The sequence below is a fragment of the Globicephala melas genome, chromosome 20, assembly GCF_963455315.2.
Source record: "Globicephala melas chromosome 20, mGloMel1.2, whole genome shotgun sequence".
In the NCBI taxonomy this organism is placed as follows: domain Eukaryota; kingdom Metazoa; phylum Chordata; class Mammalia; order Artiodactyla; family Delphinidae; genus Globicephala; species Globicephala melas.
The window spans coordinates 36223913-36246297 of record NC_083333.1 but is presented as its reverse complement, the minus strand read 5'-3'; the positions used below and the strand labels follow the sequence as shown (position 1 = coordinate 36246297).

Below are 22385 nucleotides of genomic sequence, written 5' to 3'. Positions count from 1 at the left end.
AAAATCCTTTGTCTCTGACCTTGGAGTGTTACATCTTCTGCCAGCAACCAGGAAACTGTGACAGGCTAACTTCTTGATTTGCAAGTGGGGGGAAATCTCAGAACCATCACAGTTCTTAGCAAAAAGAAATGTAAAAATAAGAACTGTCAACCAATTTGACAAATGTTGATACGTGTTGTTCTATATTAGCAGACACTTAATGGAAGGCATGGGGGAAAAATATCAATATATGTGGGGGAAGTGTGGCTAGAGAGGAGTCTGGAAGAAGTAGAGAACTGGTGTCAATAAACAGGGAAAGGAGGAGGGAACAAAGGGGGCAGAACAGTCAGCAGGGAGCAATGATTAAGATCAGAATTCTGAGATTCACAGTAATAGAAGTGTCCTGAATCAGTAAGAGTAGTGAAAATTCGTGTCTTGAATCAGTAACATCAGTGAAAATTCGTTTTGGGGGTTATTTTTGGGCACTGTTTGCTTGTTTATTTCTCGTCACATATGTACACATAAAATACAGACTGGAGAGAATGTCTCCATTTGGGATTTTAAGATAACTGAGGCCAGAGAAAGTGACTATTTCTTTATTTTGCCCCTAGTAGCATATAACTCAGTGGTTGGTCCAATAAATATCTTTTAATTGATTGATTCTATAAGAAATAGCCCTCTTTTTGCACTGGTAGTGATGGTAAAAAATGAGTTTTCATGAATCCTCTTCTTACTATTTTACTAAAAAGTACTTTTTAAAATCCACATTATCAAAGTAATAAATGTTTATTGTTAAAGAGAAAATAATGGAGAAAATTTAGATCACCCTCATTATACTATTCAGAGAAAAATCACCTTTAATATTTTAGCTTATTTTCACTTTGTACAAAATTTAAATTCTATGGTATATAACTTTCTATCTTGCCTTTTTTAACCCAACATTATATTAAGCTATTTTTACATCATTAAATTTTCTTTGAAAGCATGACTTTGATGGCTGCATAATATTATAGCTAATGAATCTACTATCATGTATCTATAATTATTTTTCTGAGTTTTGTCATTTAAACTGTTTTTAATTTTTTGCTTTTATGGGATAAACTCTGATTATTTGGTTAGGATTTCCATGGGTGGGATTACTGGATGAAGTCATTATCAACTAGCTTTCTAGAAAAGTTCTGCTACTTTGCCATTCCATATAGAAACTTTCTGGTATGTATGTGTTACCTGGCAAAATCTTAACCAAATTTAAATAACCAAATTTAAGTAAAAACATGTGTTTTAATTTGTGTTTATTATTAGTGGTTTATATTTTAGAATATAATTATTAATCAAAACAGTATGGTATTGTCACAAAAACAGACACATAGATCAATGGAGCAGAATAGAGAGCCCAGAAATAAACCCATGCATATATTATCAATTAATTTATGACAAAGGAGCCAAGAATATACAATGGAAAAAGGACAGTCTCTTCAATAAATGGTGTTGCAAAAACTGGACAGCCACATGCAAAAGAATGAAACTGGACCCCTATCTTACACCATACAAAAGAATTAACTTCAAAATGGATTAAAGACTTGAATGAAAGACCTGAAACCATAAAACTTTTAGAAGAAAACATAGGCAATAAGCTCCTTGACATTGGTCTTGGTGATGAAAAATTTTTGGATTTGACACCAAAAGCAAAGGCAACAAAGGCAAAAATCAAGTGGGACTACATCAAACTAAAAAGTTCCTAGTACAACAAGGGAAACCATCAGCAAAATGAAAAGGCAACCTACCAAACGGGAGAAAATATTTGCAAGTCATATATCTGGTAAGAGATTAATATCCAAACTGTATAAAGAACTCATACAACTCAAAAGCAAACAAGCAACCTGATTAAAAAATGGGCAGAAGATCTGTACAGACCTTTTTCCAAAGAAGACATACAGGTGGACAACAGGTACATGAAAAGGTGTTCAGCATCACTAATCATCAAGGAAATGCAAATCAAAACCACAGTGAGATACCACCTCATCATTGTTAGAATGGCTGTTACAAGAAAAAAAAAGATAAATGACAAGTGTTGGCGAGGATGTGGAGAAAAGGGAACCCTTGGTGCACTGTTGGTAGAAATGCAAATTGGTGTAGTCCCTGTGGAAAACAGTATAGAGGTTCCTCACAAAATTAAACATAGAACTAGTGTACGATCCAGCAATTTCACTTCTGGGCATTTATCCAAAGAAAAGGAAAACACTGACTTGAAAAGATACATGCACCCCCTCCATATTCACTGCAGCATTATTTACAATAGCCAAGATATGGAAGCAACCTAAGTGTCCATCGATGGATGGATGGATAAAGAAAATGTGATATATATATGGTAGGATATATTCAGCTATAAAAAAAGAAGGAAATTTTGCCATTTGCAACAAAATGGATGGACCTTGAGGGCATTATGCTAAGTGAAATAAACTGGACAGAGAAAGACAAATACTGTATGATCTCACTTATACATGGAATCTAAAACAAAACAAAATAAAACAAAAAGTGAACTCATAGATACAGAGAAGAGATTGGTGGTTGCCAGATGTGGAGGGTGGGAATGGGTGAAATGAGTGAAGGAGGTCAAAAGGTATAAACTTCCCGTTATAAAATAAATTAGTACTGAGGATGTAATGTATAGCATGATGATTATGTTTAATAATACTCTATTGCATATTTGCAAGTTGCTAAGAAAATAGATCTTAACGGTTCTCATCACAAGAAAAACATTGTAACTATGTATAGTGTTAACAAGACTTATTGTGGTGATTGTTTTACAATATATAAAACTATCAAATCATTGTGTTGCATACCTTAAGTTAATATATATTATATAATGTTATATCAGTTATATGGCAATGAAAACAAATATTTAAATATGACATAGTAAGGAATACAATTCACATTGAGCATTTTTCTGTGAAAAGAAATTTTTAAGGGAAACATGACATCCTTCTTTCTAATCTTTGTTATCAAAACAGCTTACTCTAACCCTGTTCTTATTTTTAAAAATTACAATTATTGACATTTGTATTCTTTCACAACTTATCTGTTCGTGTTCTTTGCCTCTTTTTTTTTTTACTGAGACATTGATTATGTCATTGATTTGTAAGAATGCTTTAAATATTAAGATTGTTAACCTTTTCTCCATAATTGTCACAAACTGTGTTATTACTGCCTTTTAAATTTTTTGTGGCTTTTTTTTTGATATGCAGAAGTTTGAATTTTTATGTAACCAAATCTATCTTTTATGTTGTGTGTTTTTAAACTATTTTAAAACCTGGAATATATGTGGTACAAATTCTGATGGGAAGCTCTAACTTATTTTTTTCCCCCCATAATTAACCATTTCCCTCAGTATGAATTATTGAATAGACTTTCCTCTGTTAATTTGAGATACACTTTTAATCATATATAAAATTCTTATTATGGAGAAGTGGCTCTTAGTGTTTTTTCTGTCTCCACAAAATTCAAACTCACAACATGCAGTGATTTACAAGGAGGGTTGTAAATGGAGGCATACTAGAATTTCCAATGAATGGCATGCACTGTTGGAAAAAGCTCCGCTTTTTGAAAATCACTACATTGGGAGTCACATAAACTATTTCATTGATCTAGTTATAAATTCTTGTGTTTTATTTATTGTAGCCTTATAGCATGCTTTCATTTCTGCTAGAATTAGCCTTTTTCTTCCAAAAATTTATTGGTTATTTTTGCTTGTTTATTCTTTTATATGAAGTTTAAAATTCCTTTGTTAAGCATCTTCTTACTAGGATAGTAATTCTAATTATATTAAATGGGAATGTTAATCTGTAAAGCATTGGCATTTCCTCCATATTTAGACTTAATAACTTTTTATGTTTTCCAGTAATATTTTATGCTTTTCTTCATATAGGTTATTACTTGAAACTTTATCCTACCAGGTCTTAGTTTATTTTTGGATCCTACTCACCATCCAAGTTTCACTCACTTTTGCCTTTTACTCACTCTCCTAACTAGACAGGTTCCGTGATTTTCAGTAATTTAATATGAGGCAGCGTGGTATCAACTGGTGGCTCTCAAACTTTAGTGTGCATCAAATCACCTAAAGAGCTTGTTAAAACACAGATGCTCTGATTTAATAGTTCTAGAATTGGGTCCAAGAATTTGCATCTCTACCAAGTCCTCAGGTGATACTGATGCTGCTGGTCCAGAGATTACACTTTGAGAACCACTGGTAGAGACCAATGCTTCTCAAAGCATTTGTATGCTTTAATGTGCATACAAACTTCCCAAGCACCTTGTTAAATGCAGATTCTGGTTTAGTAGGTCTTCACCAGGACCTGCGATTCACTTCTAACAAGCTCCCAGATAATTCTCCTGCTGCTGGTTCACACCCCATATTTTGAGTATCAAGGGAATAGAATGAAGAGTCTGGACTCTGAATTCTGGCAGAACTGAGTTTGAATCCTGGTCTATGCTTAGTAATTGATGACCTTGAACACAGAAGTTCTTTTTCTTAGCTCAACTTTCTTATTAGTAAAATACTTTATATTAAACCAAGAACAATAAAACTTATTTTATGAAATGATACTGCCTGGCACATAACAAGCACTTAATACAAAGTTGTTCTCTGCCCCATATCTCAGAATTATATCTGCCCTACAGAATACTGATTCAGTACCAGAGTCAAACCAAAGCCCTAAAGCTTTTGTTTACAGTCGAATCACAGACACCTTAACTTGAATGTCTAAGGTAGTATTATTCAAACTGTGTTCTATTGTGTTCTTTACAGTTCTGTGATGAAATTTGGGCAACAGTTCCATAGTTCATTTCCCTCATGATGCACATGAACACATTTTTAAAATGTGCATTAAAGAAATCTGTGTCATTTTACGATATATTTTTCAGTTCTAGAATTTCTATTTTTCTGCTGAGATTTCATATCTTTTCATTGTGAGCTTACTTTCTTTTATAATCCTTGGACATTGAGAATAATACACTGTAGATACTCTGAATTCTATCATGTTCCTTTAAAGAGTTTTCAGTTTTTGTTTTAGCAGAAAGATAACGTGGCTGAAATCAAATTGCAAACTATCTTCCTTGAGAAGGGCATCAACTAAAATCTCAGTTTATTTATTTTAGTCTTAGCTGGGCTGCTTGGAGTCTGCCCCATGCATGCATGGTACAAATATCAGACAGAGATTTGGGCAGAGTTTATATAAAGAATGTGGGCCTCCCCCTTTCTGGTTCTCTCCTTTCTGAAATGCCTTCCGTTTTCTAGCTGCTGTGGTCACCCAGAACTCTGTCTTCTAGTTCTTCAACTCAGTAATACTGAGTTTCTATTTGAATCTTAGCCACTCTGCTTGGCACAGCTGTCTGTAGGGGCCTGCTGTACACCAAGGCCAACAGCTATAAAAATGGGAAGTTCATCCCATGCCATCCCCTTCTTCATAGTGTTGGCCACGTTCAGTATCTGCTTGCATTCAGTTTTTCCAGTTTTTGTGTATAGTTTTCAAGAATTATATTTTCTCAAGAATTTAGCTTTTCTCTGCAGAAGCGTTGTTCTAACATGAGCTCCTGGGCCATCACTGGAAGTGGAACCTGTATAATTTTCTTTAATCTAGGATTCCCGAAAGAGATTCCTCATTTGGTAGAACCTTATGACTATATCACAGGCCTTAGTATTTCACAGAACTCATTTTGGGAGATGCTATTCTAAGATTTTTATCCTGGGAGACTTAAAAAGTGATGATAAAATTAACAGATTAGATAGTTAAGAAGCAAAATGGGTTTTGAGGGAAAGATGATGGAAATTAACTTGAGAAATGCATTAAAAATGCAATCTTTCTCTTAATATTCTCTGAGGGAAGAGTGGTGGTTTTCCATGATAATGCTCTCAGAAATTAGGGATGTACCCCCAAATTACTTAATTCCTCTTAATCTATTAGGCAGCTGAGATCCACAAATTTTTCTCAACTCTTCTTGAACCTGTTTATGTTTTCGACTATTAGTTAAGGTCATAGTTAACTCGAAAACAAAACATTTGTTTGGGAGAATTAAGGCCCGTAATATTGTTTTGCTTAAAGTTCTTATGGCCAAATGTTGAGAGCAGGCCATAATGGATCTACACAAAGAGGTATATAATAGCAAATACTATATGGAATCCACACAACCAAAATTCTCAAATAACTACCTTTTTTTCTTTCTGGCCTCTCATTTTATTAGAAAAAGCAATTAATTAAATAATTTGATATTAGAATATGACATAGAATAGTATAGTTGCAGCCTTACCTACTCCTGTTTTATTTTTAACTATGATGTATGTGAAAGTAATAAGCTGGGCTTCCCTGGTGGCACAGTGGTTGGGGGTCCGCCTGCCGGTGCAGGGGACATAGGTTCGTGCCCCGGGCCGGGAGGATCCCACATGCCGCGGAGCGGCTGGGCCCGTGAGCAATGGCCGCTGGGCCTGTGCGTCCGGAGCCTGTGCTCCGCAACGGGAGAGGCCACGGCAGTGAGAGGCCCACGTACCGCCAAAATAAATAAATAAATAAGATAAAGCTAAGCCATGATAGTTGCTGTTTAGAGAAATCAAACTTGAGATAAAGTGCCTTTTTGATCACAATAGAAGATCAAGTTTTATTCATTATGATTTTACTGTCAAGTAAATTTTGTTATATTCTCTTTCTCTGAAAATTGGCAAACCGTGTGCCATATGGAATACAGAGGGAGGCTCTCAAGCGTAGGAACCAGACACTCTGGGGTTTAATAATTCTTCAGTGTTGTAAAAATTAAATTAGATAACATTTATGAAATATATACTGTATGTAAAGTACCTAAATAATGCCTGACATTCAGTAAATGTTGGTTTTCTTCTCCTCTCTGGTTTTCTGGGACTGCAAAAAGGAAATTCTTTGATACCAAACATGGATAGGAACATTTTACTATTATTTATTTTAACTTTGGACATGGAAAGGAATGAAAGAAATGTGCCTTTCTATTGATAGATCGACAGCCCAGATCCTAAACTGAACCAAAAGTTCCAAAAGGTGAACCTGATCTTGCAATATTTTTAATCCAAATTTTAATGTACTTCATGAGAATTGTTTCCCATCATTTATACCTTTATTCCCAAACTGTCAAAATAGCAACTTCCGACTTAAGTTATATTTATACAAACACATAAAGGGCTTCTTATTAAATTTGCTTTTGGTTGAATTAGATGGAATCTTTTAGAGGAAATAAATCATTCTTATAATAGTGAGGAAGCTGACCTTATGGGCACCTTCCTGAGTATAATGTTTCATTAGTCTTGGATCAGCTTTTGGTGACTGCAAGACAAATCTGAGGTCTGGAAACTCTGAGCAGTTTCTCTCACATGCATACTCCACAGGCTCTCTACCTGGGTCCTAATTTACCTTGACAGTAGCTTACTTTTGTCTTCATTCTTTGTCCCTGTAACATAGACTGGTGTATTTGAGACAAAACAATTAAGAAGGCAGGAGCTGGGAGCTGTCTCCAATCTGAGCATCCTACACAGGTTGAACCTTTAAAGATGAAGATGAAAAAGAAGCTGTCCACTATGGTCCACTGTGAAAGAGGTCCTTTGGCTCTCATCTCACAAATGGAGCAGAATAAAAAATGGGAGGAATGGAGTGAGATGCGGGAGGGTAGGCAGAAATTATGAGACAGGAGGTTAGGCCCTTGGTTTCTCAGCCCACAAATCCTGGCTATGATTAGATATGGGTGCATGAACTTTCCAAAGATGGCTGGAGAAGAAATCACCTGCGAACTGCATTCTGCTGGTTGGATTTGGAAGGAGTAGCTTTTACCCAAGACCTCAATTTTTTTACTGCAGATACATGTGCCAGCACCAGAGGAGACTGATGGTAACCAATTGTCTATGTGCTGTTGTTAGTGCCTCTTTCCTGCTGTGCTGGGCTATGTAATTACTGGAGCCCTTGAGAATGCTGATTGTCAATGTGAGTAATTTCACATCCCATCCATTTAGTGAAAAGATGTGAAAGTTGATCTTGCTTCTGCGGTAAGACTGGAACCAGAACGCAGGCTACAAATGCCTTCGAAATAAATATGTGCCCATCATTGTTTTCATTAGGTGTTGCTGTAGCCCAGCCTCCAGGGAAATGAACTCTAGTCCGGCTGTCTTTCTGGAGAAGTCCAGATGTATTCTCAATCTTGTGAAGTAGGCCGTCAGTTTCACTTACTGTTAAATTTTTGTAGTGGTTGTCAAGTTAGATGTTGGCAGCCTCTAAGAGCACAGTTCTCCCTTTTATCCTCAGACAGGGGACATTGTAATTTGACACTTACTGCCAAAGAGGAACTCACCCTTCCAATTCAGCTTATTGTTTTGTTTTCCCTTACAGGCTTTTTATGGTTTCAAAATTCTTCTTAAAAGGGCAGCAAAATTAACCTTAAATAGTATTTCTTGGATTGCTTTTTAACAATGGCAAGAAGGCCAAAACTTCTAGTCTTGACGGAAGTGGTTTCTTTACAACTTGTTTTTATCTTGCCAGAATAAGAAACTTAAAAATGTGTTTTCATTATAAAAACATTTTAGCTGTTTCAGCTTATATCTCCTGCAAGGAGAGAACAACCTGCAAACCTCGACGATTATGTCTCTCTTTAGCTTTCTGCTCCTAAGGCAAAAAGTAGGTTTGTTTGTGTTTTATAGAGGACTTCTGCTTCAATTAGCACATTTAACATATCAAAAAGAATTTGTATGGCCATAAGTTCTGCATTTCACTGCAAGGAATCAGACTTTTAAAATGACATCTATTTACCAAGAACTGTAATCAAGATGAAAATCTTTATCTTAAAATTTAACTTTGGAGGGACTTCCCTGGTGCGCTCTAGAGCCCTTGAGCCACAACTACTGAGCCTGTGCACCTAGAGCCTGAGCTCCACAAGAGAAGCCACCGCAATGAGAAGCCCACTCACCACAACGAAGAGTAGCCCCCCGCTCACCGCAACTAGAGAAAGCCCGCGCACAGCAATGAAGACCCAAAGCGGCCAAAAAAAATAAATTAAATAAAATAATTTAACTTTGGAAACAGAAGGCAAAAAAACAAAACAAAACAAAAAACCCCACCCATAACAGAAACTATTTTTCAACTCTTTTCCTTGCAGGTGACACTAGCCCGACTTTGATCTACAGACATGATATCATCTACAGGGTGCGCCCAGTGCCAAACTACTGAATTCTTTTGACCAAAACAGTGGTTTTGTGCAGCCTTACAGATGCAGGCTAAATAGCTGCAGAGTTGGCCTGCCTCTTCACAAACAGGTCAGAGCAGATTTGAGTTACACAACCCCTGCAGAAAGAGCCTCTTCCCCTGTGGCCAGCTGGAGAGTTTACATTTGTCAATTACTTCCTTCAGGGCCTGGCTCAAGATTCATTTCCTCCAAGACTCCCTCTTTCAGGAACTTCCAGGCCCTCAGCCATTCCCTTATACCACATATGCTGATTACTAGTCTGATGCTCTCTGTTCTGCTCCGCCATGCACTGTGATGTTTTACCTCGTGACCATTCTCTAAATTTTACTTTATCCTTCAGCTAAATTAAAACTGCCTTGAAATTAGGACCTGTCTACTACCTCTTTTGTGTACTTCTATAGCATTTAAGTATAGTGCTATAGGTACCTAGTTTCTTTCTTTCTTTCTTTTTTTTTTTTTTTTTGCATTACGCAGGCCTCTCACTGTTGTGGCCTCTCCCGCTGCGGAGCACAGGCTCTGGACACGTAGGCCCAGCGGCCATGGCTCACGGGCCCAGCCACTCTGCGGCATGTGGGATCTTCCCGGACCGGGCCACGAACCCGCATCCCCTTTATCGGCAGGCGGACTCTCAACCACTGCGCCACCAGGGAAGCCCCTAGTTTCTTAATAAAAGAGGAAGGTTTCATGGTGGTTGTGTTGGAGTTGGGATCCTGCCTTTGCCTTCTGTTCCTGAAAACCAGCCTCACCGCTTCCACTTCATGGGATTTTCCCAGACTGCTCTGGTGACGGCATGCCACTCTGGCATCTTCCTCTCTGCTCTGACCCCAGAAATCTGTCACACGTTTCCCTCCTAACATCTCATGAATTTGATTTTTCCAAAGGTTAGACTGTCCGTAATCAAGATGGCAAGGGTAGGGAGGCAGGGAAGAGTGAGATCTGCAAAGAGTGATATTAAGTAGATAGCAGAGGACCCAAGAAGGCATGGGAGCAAACCTGTAAGTGTTGGGAGAATCGTGGGGGGAACAGGTAGTTGGGATATGACATGGCAAAGAGCTTAAACTCTTCACAGGCAGCTCAGGTTGAGGAGGGGCTGGGGGAAATTTAGAGCAAAAGTGTTCCAAATCGATGCCGATTTGAAGAATAGTTAGAGATGCAGTTAAAGCATCTCTGAAATAAAGATTATAAGGCCTCACACATTCCTAAGGGATACATGACAATGTGCCGGGGGAAATATGAAGCCACAGGATAAACAAGGCACTTTTTCTGGAATGTCTTATTTTACTAAACAATTTTGGAATCTTTCAGTTAGTTGCACATGAACTAGCTTAAGCAAACCTACCGCCCTTTTCTTGGAGGGGCTCACTTGTCTGGGAAGCCCATGAAGCTTCAGATATGGCTGGATATACAGGGGCTCCAATGATGTCAGAACTCTAGCTCTCTTTCCATCTTTTTGCTCTGCTTGGCCTCGTTCTATATGCAGGCTCTCTCCAGCTTACACTTAAGCTGATTGCTGGCAACTCGGGATCCTTATTTACCTTACTTAGCCAACCACAAGAAGGAAAAGAACTTCCTTCTCCTTATATCCATACACCTATGAAAAGACACTGCAGTTGTGCCTTGCTTGAGACATGTGCCAGTGGGGTGCCATGACTGGTAGGAAGTTGGTGCCTTCCCTAGTCCATGTCAGCATCTTAGCCCTGTGACAAGGGATCAAAGCCATTATGAATAACAGCCCCCTGGCAATGATGCAATAGGTGGACAGTGATTTACCCCAAGGAAAGGATGCTGGCACAGAAAGCCATCAGGTCCACTACACTCAGTGTCCAATAATTTAAAACATTTTATATTCAAATAAACCCATTTTGGTCTACCAGCAGGGTTAGGGGTACGCAGTTTAACGTCTTCTGCTGGTACTGGAACTTTCATGAAAACGTGTGGGGGGCACTGATCAATACACATTGCTTTTTCAAGCCACAGCTACTGTGTTAGTTGTGACTGTCCTTATCACACAGACATTATACTTTTCAGATGGAAGTCTTGACACTGTAGATGTTGTAAAATTGCAGGGCCTGTGTTTCCAATTTCATAGACAGCATCCATCTCCTTGCCCCCCAGACCAAACAGACCTGAACTGACTGTCAGACTTGTGGGCAGCTACAATAAAAGCCAGTCATCGGTGTTGCCACCTGTCTTCACCCCAGTGGAATGGACACCCTAGAAAGTGATAGAAGGGATGAGAAAGGACTGGAAAAGCCACAGGAAAATGTACATAAGTATTAAAAAAAAATACTGGCATGGAGGAGAACATGGGGTCCCTGTGCTCCAATCTGACCAGCACATGCTTGACCTGCCTAGCACTCAACCTACCATGGTTTCACGCTCCCCAAATTGAGGCAGAACCCGAACGGAGGAGCAGCAGACACATCAGTGCCCCCCACCCTTATCCCTCTGCCTATCACTTCCAGTAGACGACGACCAGACTTCTGATCGCCAGCATCTGCATTTCCTTGTCTGAGGGTGTTCTCTGGCTGCTAGTGTGGCTGGCTGGAAGTACCCAGATATTATTCCCCCAGTGATTGGCCAGAGCTGAAGCAGCACCCCACCTCCCCATCCCTTGGATGGGATTGCTCCGAGGCATGGTCTGCACTGGCTCTCAGCTCTCCCGATGGCATTAAGCTCCAGTTGCTCGTAGTAGCTGGCTTAGTAACACATCCTTTATTGTCAAGTTTTCCTCCCTTGCATTACCCACTCCCACACTTACACCACTTAAACTACTTGCACTTGAGTCCTTATCTCAATGTCAACTTGTGGAGGTCCCCAAGGCAAGATGAAGATTTCAGGTAAAGATTCAGGAGTTTTCTTTAGGCTAAGGAAGGCTTTCTGTGGTTCTGGATAGGAATGGTGGGCCTATTATGCAACTATCCTTTACTGTCTCTGTTGATTCATTTGGTTATTAACCCTTATGATATTAGGGCTATTCTGAGGTTATAGAACTACCTGGGGGGCCAATATGACCCCATAACACCTCTATTGGTTAGTTGCTGTTGCACAACAATAGTAACCGACCATAGTAATAATAATCCTTTATTATTACAGTTCATGCATCTAGGGATTGGTTGGGGTTGGCTGATCTAGACTGGGCTTGCTCATTCATGAGCAGTCAGCTAGGGGCTCTCTTGCAGGCTGAGTTTAGCGGGGCAACTCTGCTCCATATGTCTTTCCATCCCCCCTCCTGGGACCAGCCAGCCAGCCTGGGCACATTCTTCTCTTGGCAATGGCAGAGGTAGAAGAGTAACATGTCCAATGGAGCAAGTGCTTTTTTAAGCCTCTATTTGTACCATGTATGTGAATATTCCTTTGGCCCAAGTAAATTAGATGACAAAACTCAAAGGGTAGGAAAATCTCTTCCCCTCTTGGGGAGGATCTGCAAAATCCCATGGCAAGGGGCATGGAGAGAGTGAGGGATGAGGAACTGAGGCCAAATCTACTCAACACCTATACATTTGTCCTCATATGTCTTTAACCTTTCTACTTGTCTGTCTCCTGGGAGAGTCCTGCAGGAAACACTTGGCTGTCATCAATTTTTGTAACTTTTGTAAATTACATTCTGACTTGCTTAGGAAGGACTTTTATCTTTTCTCTTATACAGTAAATAACCTGTTTTTACACTTTAAAATGGATCCAATAAAGGTGTCCATCTGAACTTGTCTTAGTACTGAACTAATGAATTTGAAGTGAAGTGTCTAGTTCAATAGCTGAATCATGATAGAAAAACCAATTAGCAACCAGAGACACTGCTTCAAGACAACACACAAATTTCCAGAAGTGTTTAATTGGAGGATTCCTTCTCATGATGATTCAGAGGCATTATTTCTTAACCTTGACATAGATGGTCCTCATGCCTTCCCCAGACATGCTGAAATAGCAGTGAAATGGAAACACACATCATCAGTATTCACTGCTGCCCTTTTTTGTATTCTCTGCCCATCAGAGGAGTTAAAAAAAAAGAAAAAAAGATTTATGACTCATTGTTTTCAAGGATGCTGCTCCCTCTGCAGTTTTCCAAGTTGTTTCTGGATAAGATTTTCTCCTTGTTTATTTTCTTCTTGTTTAAAAGCCCAGTGTTTTTACACTGTCCACTGAAGTTCTTTTTATATCCTAGGTTTGTATGTTTATGGGCCCATTAGCAAACTTCATAATACTCTTTTCTGCCCCTCAGTTGTCTTTGGTGATTTGAAAGAGACCATACACAAAAGAGAAAGAAAATGTACCTAGGTTCAGCCAGTGCCATTAAAAACAATCATATTGTTTGACTCTCTGATGATAACCTTTTATAATAGTTCTGTTTCCTCAGATCTGCCTTTTGGGATTGCCTTTGGGCCATTTCTGAAGTGGTAGGCTCCGGGGGTTCTCTAGGGAATTGTCCCATTATCTGTGGGAGCACAGGAAGGAATTTTACAGTAATTCTGCTACAGTGAAACATTTGCCTTGAGGCCAGAATCGAAAATAGCAGCTGGAAGGACATTTGGAAAAGGCGGGGGAGAAGAGGGTGTGGGAGTGCAAGAGAGGTGGAGAGGGAGAGTTTTTCACATTTGGATAAAAAAACTAGCTCCAAGGCAAAACTGAGACAGGGCTGGCATCTCCCACCCTTGAAACTATCCCAAACTCAATTTCTCCTCGGGCTTGGCTCTTGAAGCCAGTGATTTCAGTGTCGAGTCGAGCGTGCTGGCTGGGGTCAGCACACTGCTCTTGGCGATGAACAGTGAGCACCAAGATTCCTGGATGTCAACCAGCAGCACCGGCCTCTCTTCCACCCGCACCAAGAGGTGCAGAAAGACTGTTGCCCCTCCCACAGCAAGTTAGCCTCCAAAACGTACAGCAGTTTCCTGGAGTAACTTGAAATTGAAGGACTAGTGTCAGTCCTCTGAAAACTTGCAGAAGAGATGCTCAACCTTTACCAATAAGTGTCCTTGCAATAAAGGACACAAATTATAGAAGGTGAGGGCAAGGGCCTAAGAGAAATAAACAAAGGAAAGTAAACTAGGAACAGAGGCACCTACATAATCATGATAGAAGAGGTCGTAGCAGCTACTCTGCCAAGATGGCCCCCAGTGAACCATGCTTCTCAGCACCAGCCCTTTATGCCGTTGTAAAATGTCCTCCCTTGAATCTGGGTTGCCTTGGGACTTACTCGCCACTACTAGAATATGGCTTCAATGACACTGTGGGTCTTCTGAAGCTAGGTCATAAGAAGCCTTGCAGCTTCTGCTTTGGTCTCCTAGACAAAAGGAGACACTCCCTTGGGACCTTCCTTCTTGAACCCAGCCACCAAGCTGTGAGCAGCCCAAGCCACATGGGGAATCCAGGTGTAGACATTCTAGTTGACAACCCAGCTCTGCTCCTTGTTGACAGCCTGCATTGACTGTCACTTCAGATGACTCCAGCAGCAGCTGCCACTGGACTGCAACCACATGAGATACAAGAAAAACCGCCCAATTGAGACCACTGAACACACAGAACATGAGATAAGAAGTTGTTGTGTTAAGCCATTAAACTCAGTGGTGTGTAATCCAGCAATAGGTAACCAGGACAGAAGTTATACATTTACACGCATGGACAGATACACTTATGGATGGATCCATCCACTGATGGATCAGTTGAATGGCTTTTTATTTACTAACATTAATTTCTCAACAAGTATCTACGGAGCATGCATGTGCCAGGCACTGTGCTAGTCTTTGGGAATACAGTGGTGAATAAATTAATTATGGTGCCTGCCTCCAAGGAGCTTACAGTCTACTGGGCGGGAGTGGGGGGCGCGGAGATGACAATAAATAAGCAAACATATAAATCGTAAAATTATAAATTATGTCAAGTTTTATGATTTAAAAAAAAAAAAGACCATAGTGCAATGCTAGATAGAATAAGAGAGGGAGGCCTGGGTGGTCAGGAAAAGTCCCTCTGAGGTGTGATTTTTCTTCTTCTTTTTTTTTTGGCCTTGCCACGCGGCATGCAGGGATCTCAGTTCCCCAACCAGGGATCAAACCCATGCCCCCTGCAGTAGAAGCGTGGAGTCTTAACCACTGGACCACCAGGGAAGGCCTGAGGTGTGATTTTTAAGTGGATATCCGAAATATGAGAAGGAGCCAGCCACATTAGGGGTGGGGGTGGGTGCAAAGAGCTTTCTAGAATAAGGGAATATAAGGACCCTAAAGTGGGAAGGACCTTGGGGTATTGGAAGAACCGAGAGAAAGCCAGTGTAGTTGAGTTGGAGGAATTCTAGGGGAGAAACCCTGGAGAGGGAGACCTGGGCCACACTGGGCAGACTTGCAGGCCATGATGAAGAGTCTGGATTGTCTCCTAAATGCAATGGGAAAGCGTTAAAGGTTTTTAAACAGAGGAGTGACAAGATCCAATTTACATTTTAAAAAGGTCACTCAGGCAGCCTGATTGGAAGAGGGCAAGAGGGGAACCAGGGAGGCCGTCATCCAGGTGAGATGATGGAGGCCTACAACACTCCAGCTGGAGCCCTGAGAGACATCCCACAGCACCTGCTTCCCACTGTGTCATCTGGGTCACCGCTCCTCAAAGAGCCCCAGCAGCATTCGTTCTAAGGCAGGTGTTCTATGCATGTGCTTCTGATTGATGACAAATGCCACAGGTCCATCAATTCACATCCAGAGAATCTCTAAATTGTTTCAGTGATGAAAATGCTACCCTTGTTCTGGCCTGATGAGCAAGGCTTACAGCTAACCCACCCTGGTGAGAGTATGTGTCAGGAGTGCTCAGCAAGCCTGTTTCCCTCACCCACCTCTCCCCATGCACCCTCATTTCACACAGGACACCACCCCAGGCTGGCTGTGTGCCAGGGACTGTAGCAATGCCACCCCCCGCCCCCCCGACACACAAGCCAGCAGCAAATCCTGCATCTTGAGGCACTTGATGTTCCAAGTGCCAATCCATCTGGTTGACCAGATTTACTGCCTGGGTGAAGCTGTCTTTCCTGACCAAGTTGGCTATTGTTACTAGCAGATACTGGGTCCTTGTGCTGTTGTTAAATTAGCTGTGAATAAAGGGAACCAAAGTAACTAAAGCCTACAATCCTCATAGGCTAGAGAAAAACCTGTCAATAGTAATTATTCCCCAGGATTGTCATTACAAAGGTATTTAGCTCTGCAGGCTCAGCTTCTCTCCGATTTTCGCAGGATTTATAGATTGTATTTTCATAGAAACTGCCAGCCACATTTCTGACAAAAAAATTATGCGTGTGTGTGTGTGTGTGTGTATGGCAAGCACTAAACTGAGCCCTCAGGGGAATAGATCCCATCACCTATCCCCAACCCACCCCTCAAATCTGCTTCCCCCAGGTCTCCCACTTCCCCCCAGCATTATCCACCCACTGCCTGTCTGGGAGTCGGCCTTGACCCTCCCTCTCCCTATGACCACTCAATGAATCTCTCCCTAAACCATTCACTTTTCTCCCTCCACCCACTACTACCCTAGTCCAGGATGCCTAGGCAGCAACCTCTCTGGTCTCTGCATCCAGACTCCACCCATCCACTTTCTGCAGCTTTGTTTTTAACTCCCCAGACTCCTCCCTCCCTGCTTCCCCGTCATCCCCTCTGCAGCAGCCATACTGATTGACTGTCAGTGCCTCAAATAAGCTTTTTCTGAACACTGGGCCTTCCCATATACTAAGGAGATGGCAAACTAGGATCTGCGGGCCTGCTGCCTGTTTTGTAAATAAAGTTCTACTGGAACATATCCACACCCATTCATTTATGTTTTGTCTACAATACACATAACAACGTATTATTACATACAACAGTGGAAGTGAGTAGTTGCAACAGAGACTTTGTGGCTTGCAAAGCCTCAAATATTTACTATCTGGTCCTTTATAGAAAAACTTTGCTGTCCCTGCCATACATGATTCCTTCTGCCTGGAACTCTCCTCATCTTATGTCCCTTTTCCACTTCTAATCCTTCCCTCCCTTCACTTGGTTACATCTAATTATCCTTCAGCTCTCAGCCTAGAAATAACTTCCTCCAGGAAGTCCTCCCTGACTACATCCCATCCTCTGTATATGTTTCCCTAGCACTCTATTGTTGTATCACAACAATAATTACAAGGGCCTACTAGTCTCTCCCTTTAGACTGTAAGCTCCTTAAGGACAAAGACTGGGTCTGCCTTGCAGACCTGCTTCTCCATTATAGAGGGCCCTGGGGCAAGAGTATAAAGTCCTGCGTATCATTTGTCTAAATTTTTAAGCATTATAAACTACAAGCTAGCAAACCGTTAAATAAAATAACTTTATACTCTTACCCTGACAAGTATTCCTTCATATATGGTGAAAAATACATATCAAGCTATTATTTTGATATGATTAAAAGCTGGCAAAATATTAAAGACAATTTAATTATTATTGTGAATGTCTGAGTATTCCACTGATAGACCAATGTTTAGATGAGTAACAAAAATGACACAAAATTTAAGAACTATTGTATTATTTATTTTGTAAAATTTATTTTTGTTTTCGTTTTGGCAAAACCACCAATTGTGTTATAATCTAGATTTTCACATAATATGTGTTCAATTGCTTGTAATAATCTAAAGGATTAAAAATAAAATTGTATTAAAAGTAACAAAAAATTTGGATTACTTACATCAAAAAAGTAAATTAACAAATACCATATGCTAACACATATATATGGAATCTAAGGGAAAAAAAATGTCATGAAGAACCTAGGGGTAAGATGGGAATAAAGACACAGACCTACTAGAGAATGGACTTGAGGATATGGGGAGGGGGAAGGGTAAGCTGTGACAAAGTGAGAGAGTGGCATGGATATATATACACTACCAAATGTAAAATAGATAGCTAGTGGGAAGCAGCTGCATAGCACAGGGAGGTCAGCTCGGTGCTTTGTGACCACCTAGAGGGGTGGGATAGGGAGGGTGGGAGGGTGGGAGATGCAAGAGGGAAGAGATATGGGAACATATGTATATGTATAACTGATTCACTTTGTTATAAAGCAGAAACTAACACATCATTGTAAAGCAATTATACTCCAATAAAGATGTTAAAAAAAAGTAAAGTAAAAATAAGGAAAACGTGATTTTATATGTTATTTTTCTTCTAAGTTATTCAAAACCATGCATTAAAAAGGCAAAATCAGGGACTTCCTTTGTGGTCCAGTGGTTAAGACACTGCACTTCCAATGCAGGGGGTGTGGGTTTGATTCCTGGTCGGGGACTAAGATCCCACATGACTCGTGGTACAGCCAAAACATTAAAAAAAAAAAAAAAAAAGCTAAATTTAAAATTTAATTTTGTGAAAAATTAACGAAATCTTATTATATACATAAAGGATTTCAATTCTAGTGTGTAATGCCTATTAGTTGACAATGTAAAGAATTGGTATCACTCTTCATATAGTATATCTAGACCTACAAATGCACAAATATAAATTATTTAACATAGTTAATATCATGCTATTTCATAAGTACCCTGAGAACTGTAAATTGGAAGAATACTAAAAAGAAAATGGACTCTCAGCCCCCCTGGGAAATCATACTTCACTCTGCACCAATCTATTGCATTCATGCTGAAAGGAGGATTTGAGAACATATTTGTCTTGTCTCTTACTTAAGACCTTCCACTGCTCAAATCCTCCTTGCGTGCCAAAGAAGTGTGTCGCTCCAACATTAGCAGTGGCACGACACACAAACCTCTGTGGCCCTGACACAGTCATCTATAGTTTTGAGGACATACTGCCAGGGATGTAATGAAGCATCTTCCTGGGGCCTGAATGAGCTGCAAAGGGTAGTTGCTTAGAGTTACAGGTCATGCTCTGCCAATGCTGAGCACAAGGGCTCAAGTGACAGAAGCAACATGTATTCTTTAATAAATTTGTGTCTGTGTGTATTTGTAATATGCATAGCCTTCTAAAGTGAGGACTCCCTGGTAGGGCTCCCTCTTGCTGGAGTATAAGGGCAATGGCAATATGGGTCTCTTGTCCACGGCTGTATCCCTACTTCTTACCATAGAGTCTGGCACATCGTAGGCGCTCAGTAAATGCCAAACTGGGCACATTGTGAAGGATTTTTATTCTTTTGGACCAGTGAGACACTAATATATAAATGACTGGTCTCTGGCCTAACCACCATTAGGGTGTAGTCATCTACTAAAGCAGGGGTTGGTAAACCTTTTCTGTAAAGGGCCAGATAGTAAATAGTTTAGGCTTTGTAGGCTACTATGGTCTTTGTTGCAAATACTCTGTTGTAGTGCAAAAGCAGCCATAGACAATACATAAACAAGTGTGACTGTCCTCCAAAAAGACTATAAAAACAGGTGGCTGACCATCACCCTGATACCAAAACCAGACAAAGACACCACCAAAAAAGAAAATTACAGGCCAATATCTTTGATGAATATAGATGCAAAAATTCTCAAAATACTAGCAAACCAAATCCAACAACACATAAAAAAGATCATACACCACAACCAAGTTGGATTCATCCCAGGGTTATAAGGATGGTTCAACATGTGCAAAATCAATATGATACACCACAACAACAAAAGAAAAGACAAAAACCACACGATCATCTCAATAGATGCAGAAAAAGCATTTGATAAAATTTAACATCCATTCATGATAAAAACTCTCATGAAAGTGGGTATAGAGGGAACATATGTCAACATAATAAAAACTATCTACGACAAACCCACAGCCAATATAATATTCAACAGTGAAAAGCTGAAAGACTTCCCACTAAAAACTGGAACAAGACAAGGATGCCCACTCTCACCACTTCTCTTCAACATAGTATTGGAACTCCTAGCCATAGCAATCGGACAAGAATTAAAAGGTATTCAAATTAGTAGGGAAGAGGTAAAATTGCCATTATATGTAGATGACATATTATACATAGAAAACCCTAAAGACTTCACACAAAAACTACTAGAAATGATAAACAAATTCAGCAAGGTGGCAGGATACAAGATTAACATACAGAAATGGTTTCATTTCTTTACACTAACAATGAAATATCAGAAAGGCAATGTAAACAAACAATCCCTTTTAAAATCACATCAAGAAAAATAAAATACTTAGGAATAAACCTCACTGAGGAGGTGAAAGACATATGCTGAAAACTACAAAACATTAATAAAGGAAATTAAAGACGATTCAAAGACATGGAAAGATATCCCATGCTCTTGGATTGGAAGAATATTATTAAAATGGCCATACTACCCAAAGCAATCTACAGGTTTAATGTGATCCCTATCAAAATACCCATGACATTTTTTTTTTTAAACAGAACTAGAACAAATAATCCTAAAGTTTATATGGGACCATAAAGGACCCACAATTGCCAAAGCAGTCCTGAGGAAAAAGTACAAAGCAGGAGGCATAACCTTCCCAGACTTCAGACAATACTACAAAGCTACAGTAATCAAAATATCAATAGCATGGTATTGGCACAAAACAGACATATGGATCAATGGAACAGAATAGAGAGCCCAGAAATAAACCCACACACCTATGGACAATTAATCTCCTCAAGGAGGCAAGAATGGAGAAAAGACAGTCTCTTCAGCAAGTGGTGTTGGGACAGTTGGACAGCCACATGTAAATCAATGAAGTTAGAACACACCCTCACACCATACACAAAAATAAACTAAAAATGGCTTAAAGACTTAAATATAAGACACCATAAAACTCCTAGAACATAGGCAAAACATTCTCTGACATAAATCATACCAATGTTTTCTTAGGTCAGTCTCCCAAGGCAATAGACATAAAAGCAAAAATAAACAAATGGGACTTAATCAAGCTTATAAGCTTTTGCACAACAAAGGAAACTGTAAACAAAATGAGAAGACAAACTGTGAACCAGGAGAAAATTTGCAAATGATGTGACTGATAAGGGCTTGATTTTCAAAATATACAAACAGCTCATACAATTCAAAAAAAACCAAACACACATACACCCCAGTCGAAAAACGGGCAGAAGACTGAAATAGACATTTCTCCAAAGAAAACATACAGATGGCAAATAGGCACATGAAAAGATGCTCATCATTGCTAATTATTAGAGAAATGCAAATCAAAACTACAATGAGGTACCACCTCACACCAGTCAGAATGGCAACCATTAAAAAGTCTACAAATAATAAATGCTGGAACAGGTGTGGGGAAAAAGGAACCCTCTTACACTGTTGTTGGGAATGTAAATTGGTACAGCCACTATGGAAGACAGTATGGAGGTTCCTCAAAAAACTAAAAATAGAGTTGCCATATGATCCAGCAATTCCACTCCTGGGCATATACCCAGACAAAAACTGTAATTTGAAGATACATGCACTCCTATGTTAACAGCAGCACTATTTACAATAGCCAAGACATGGAAACAACCTAAATGTCCATTGACACACGGATGGATAAAGAAGATGTGGTGCGTGGTGTGTGGAATGTGTGTGTGTGTATATATACACACACACACACACTGGAATATTACTCAGCCATTAAAAAGAATGAAATAATGCCATTTGCAGTAACATGGATGGACATAGACATTATCATACTAAGTGAAGTCAGAAAGACAAATACCATATGATATCCCTCATATGTGGAATCTAAAATATGACACAAATGAACATATCTATGAAACAGACTCACAGACATAGGGAACAGACTTGTGGTTGCTGAGGGGGAATGAGGGAGGGAAGTACTGGTAGTTTGGGATTAGCAGATGCAAACTATTATATATAGAATGGATAAACAACAAGGTCCTACTGTAGAGCACAGGGAACTATATTCAATATCTTGTGATAAACCATAAGGTAAAGAATATGAAAAAGAATATATACATGTATAACTGAGTCACTGCTGTACAGCAGAAACTAACACAACATTGTTAATCAGGTATACTTCAATAAAATTAAAAAAATATAAAACAGGGCTTCGCTGGTGGCGCAGTGGTTTAGAGTCCGCCTGCCGACGCAGGGGACACGGGTTCGTGCCCTGGTCCGGGAAGATCCCACATGCCGCGGAGCGGCTGGGCCCATGAGCCATGGCCGCTGAGCCTGCGCGTCCGGAGCCTGTGCTCCGCAACGGGAAAGGCCACAACAGTGAGAGGCCTGCGTACCGCCAAAAAAA

At 39.9% G+C, this 22385-nt stretch overlaps 1 long non-coding RNA gene across 3 annotated transcripts in view; it reads right to left on the bottom strand.

Moving 5' to 3' along the window:
• Positions 1 to 22385, bottom strand: part of LOC115845398 (uncharacterized) — a 94964-nt gene that overhangs the window by 27087 nt on the left and 45492 nt on the right. Inside the window, exon 3 of one of the 3 annotated variants that reach the window (XR_009560361.1) lies at positions 11349 to 11436. The exons of the other annotated variants lie outside the window; for them this stretch is intronic. This is a non-coding gene — a long non-coding RNA (uncharacterized lncRNA). The remainder of the gene's footprint in view (positions 1 to 11348; positions 11437 to 22385) is intronic. 3 annotated transcript variants of the gene reach the window in all.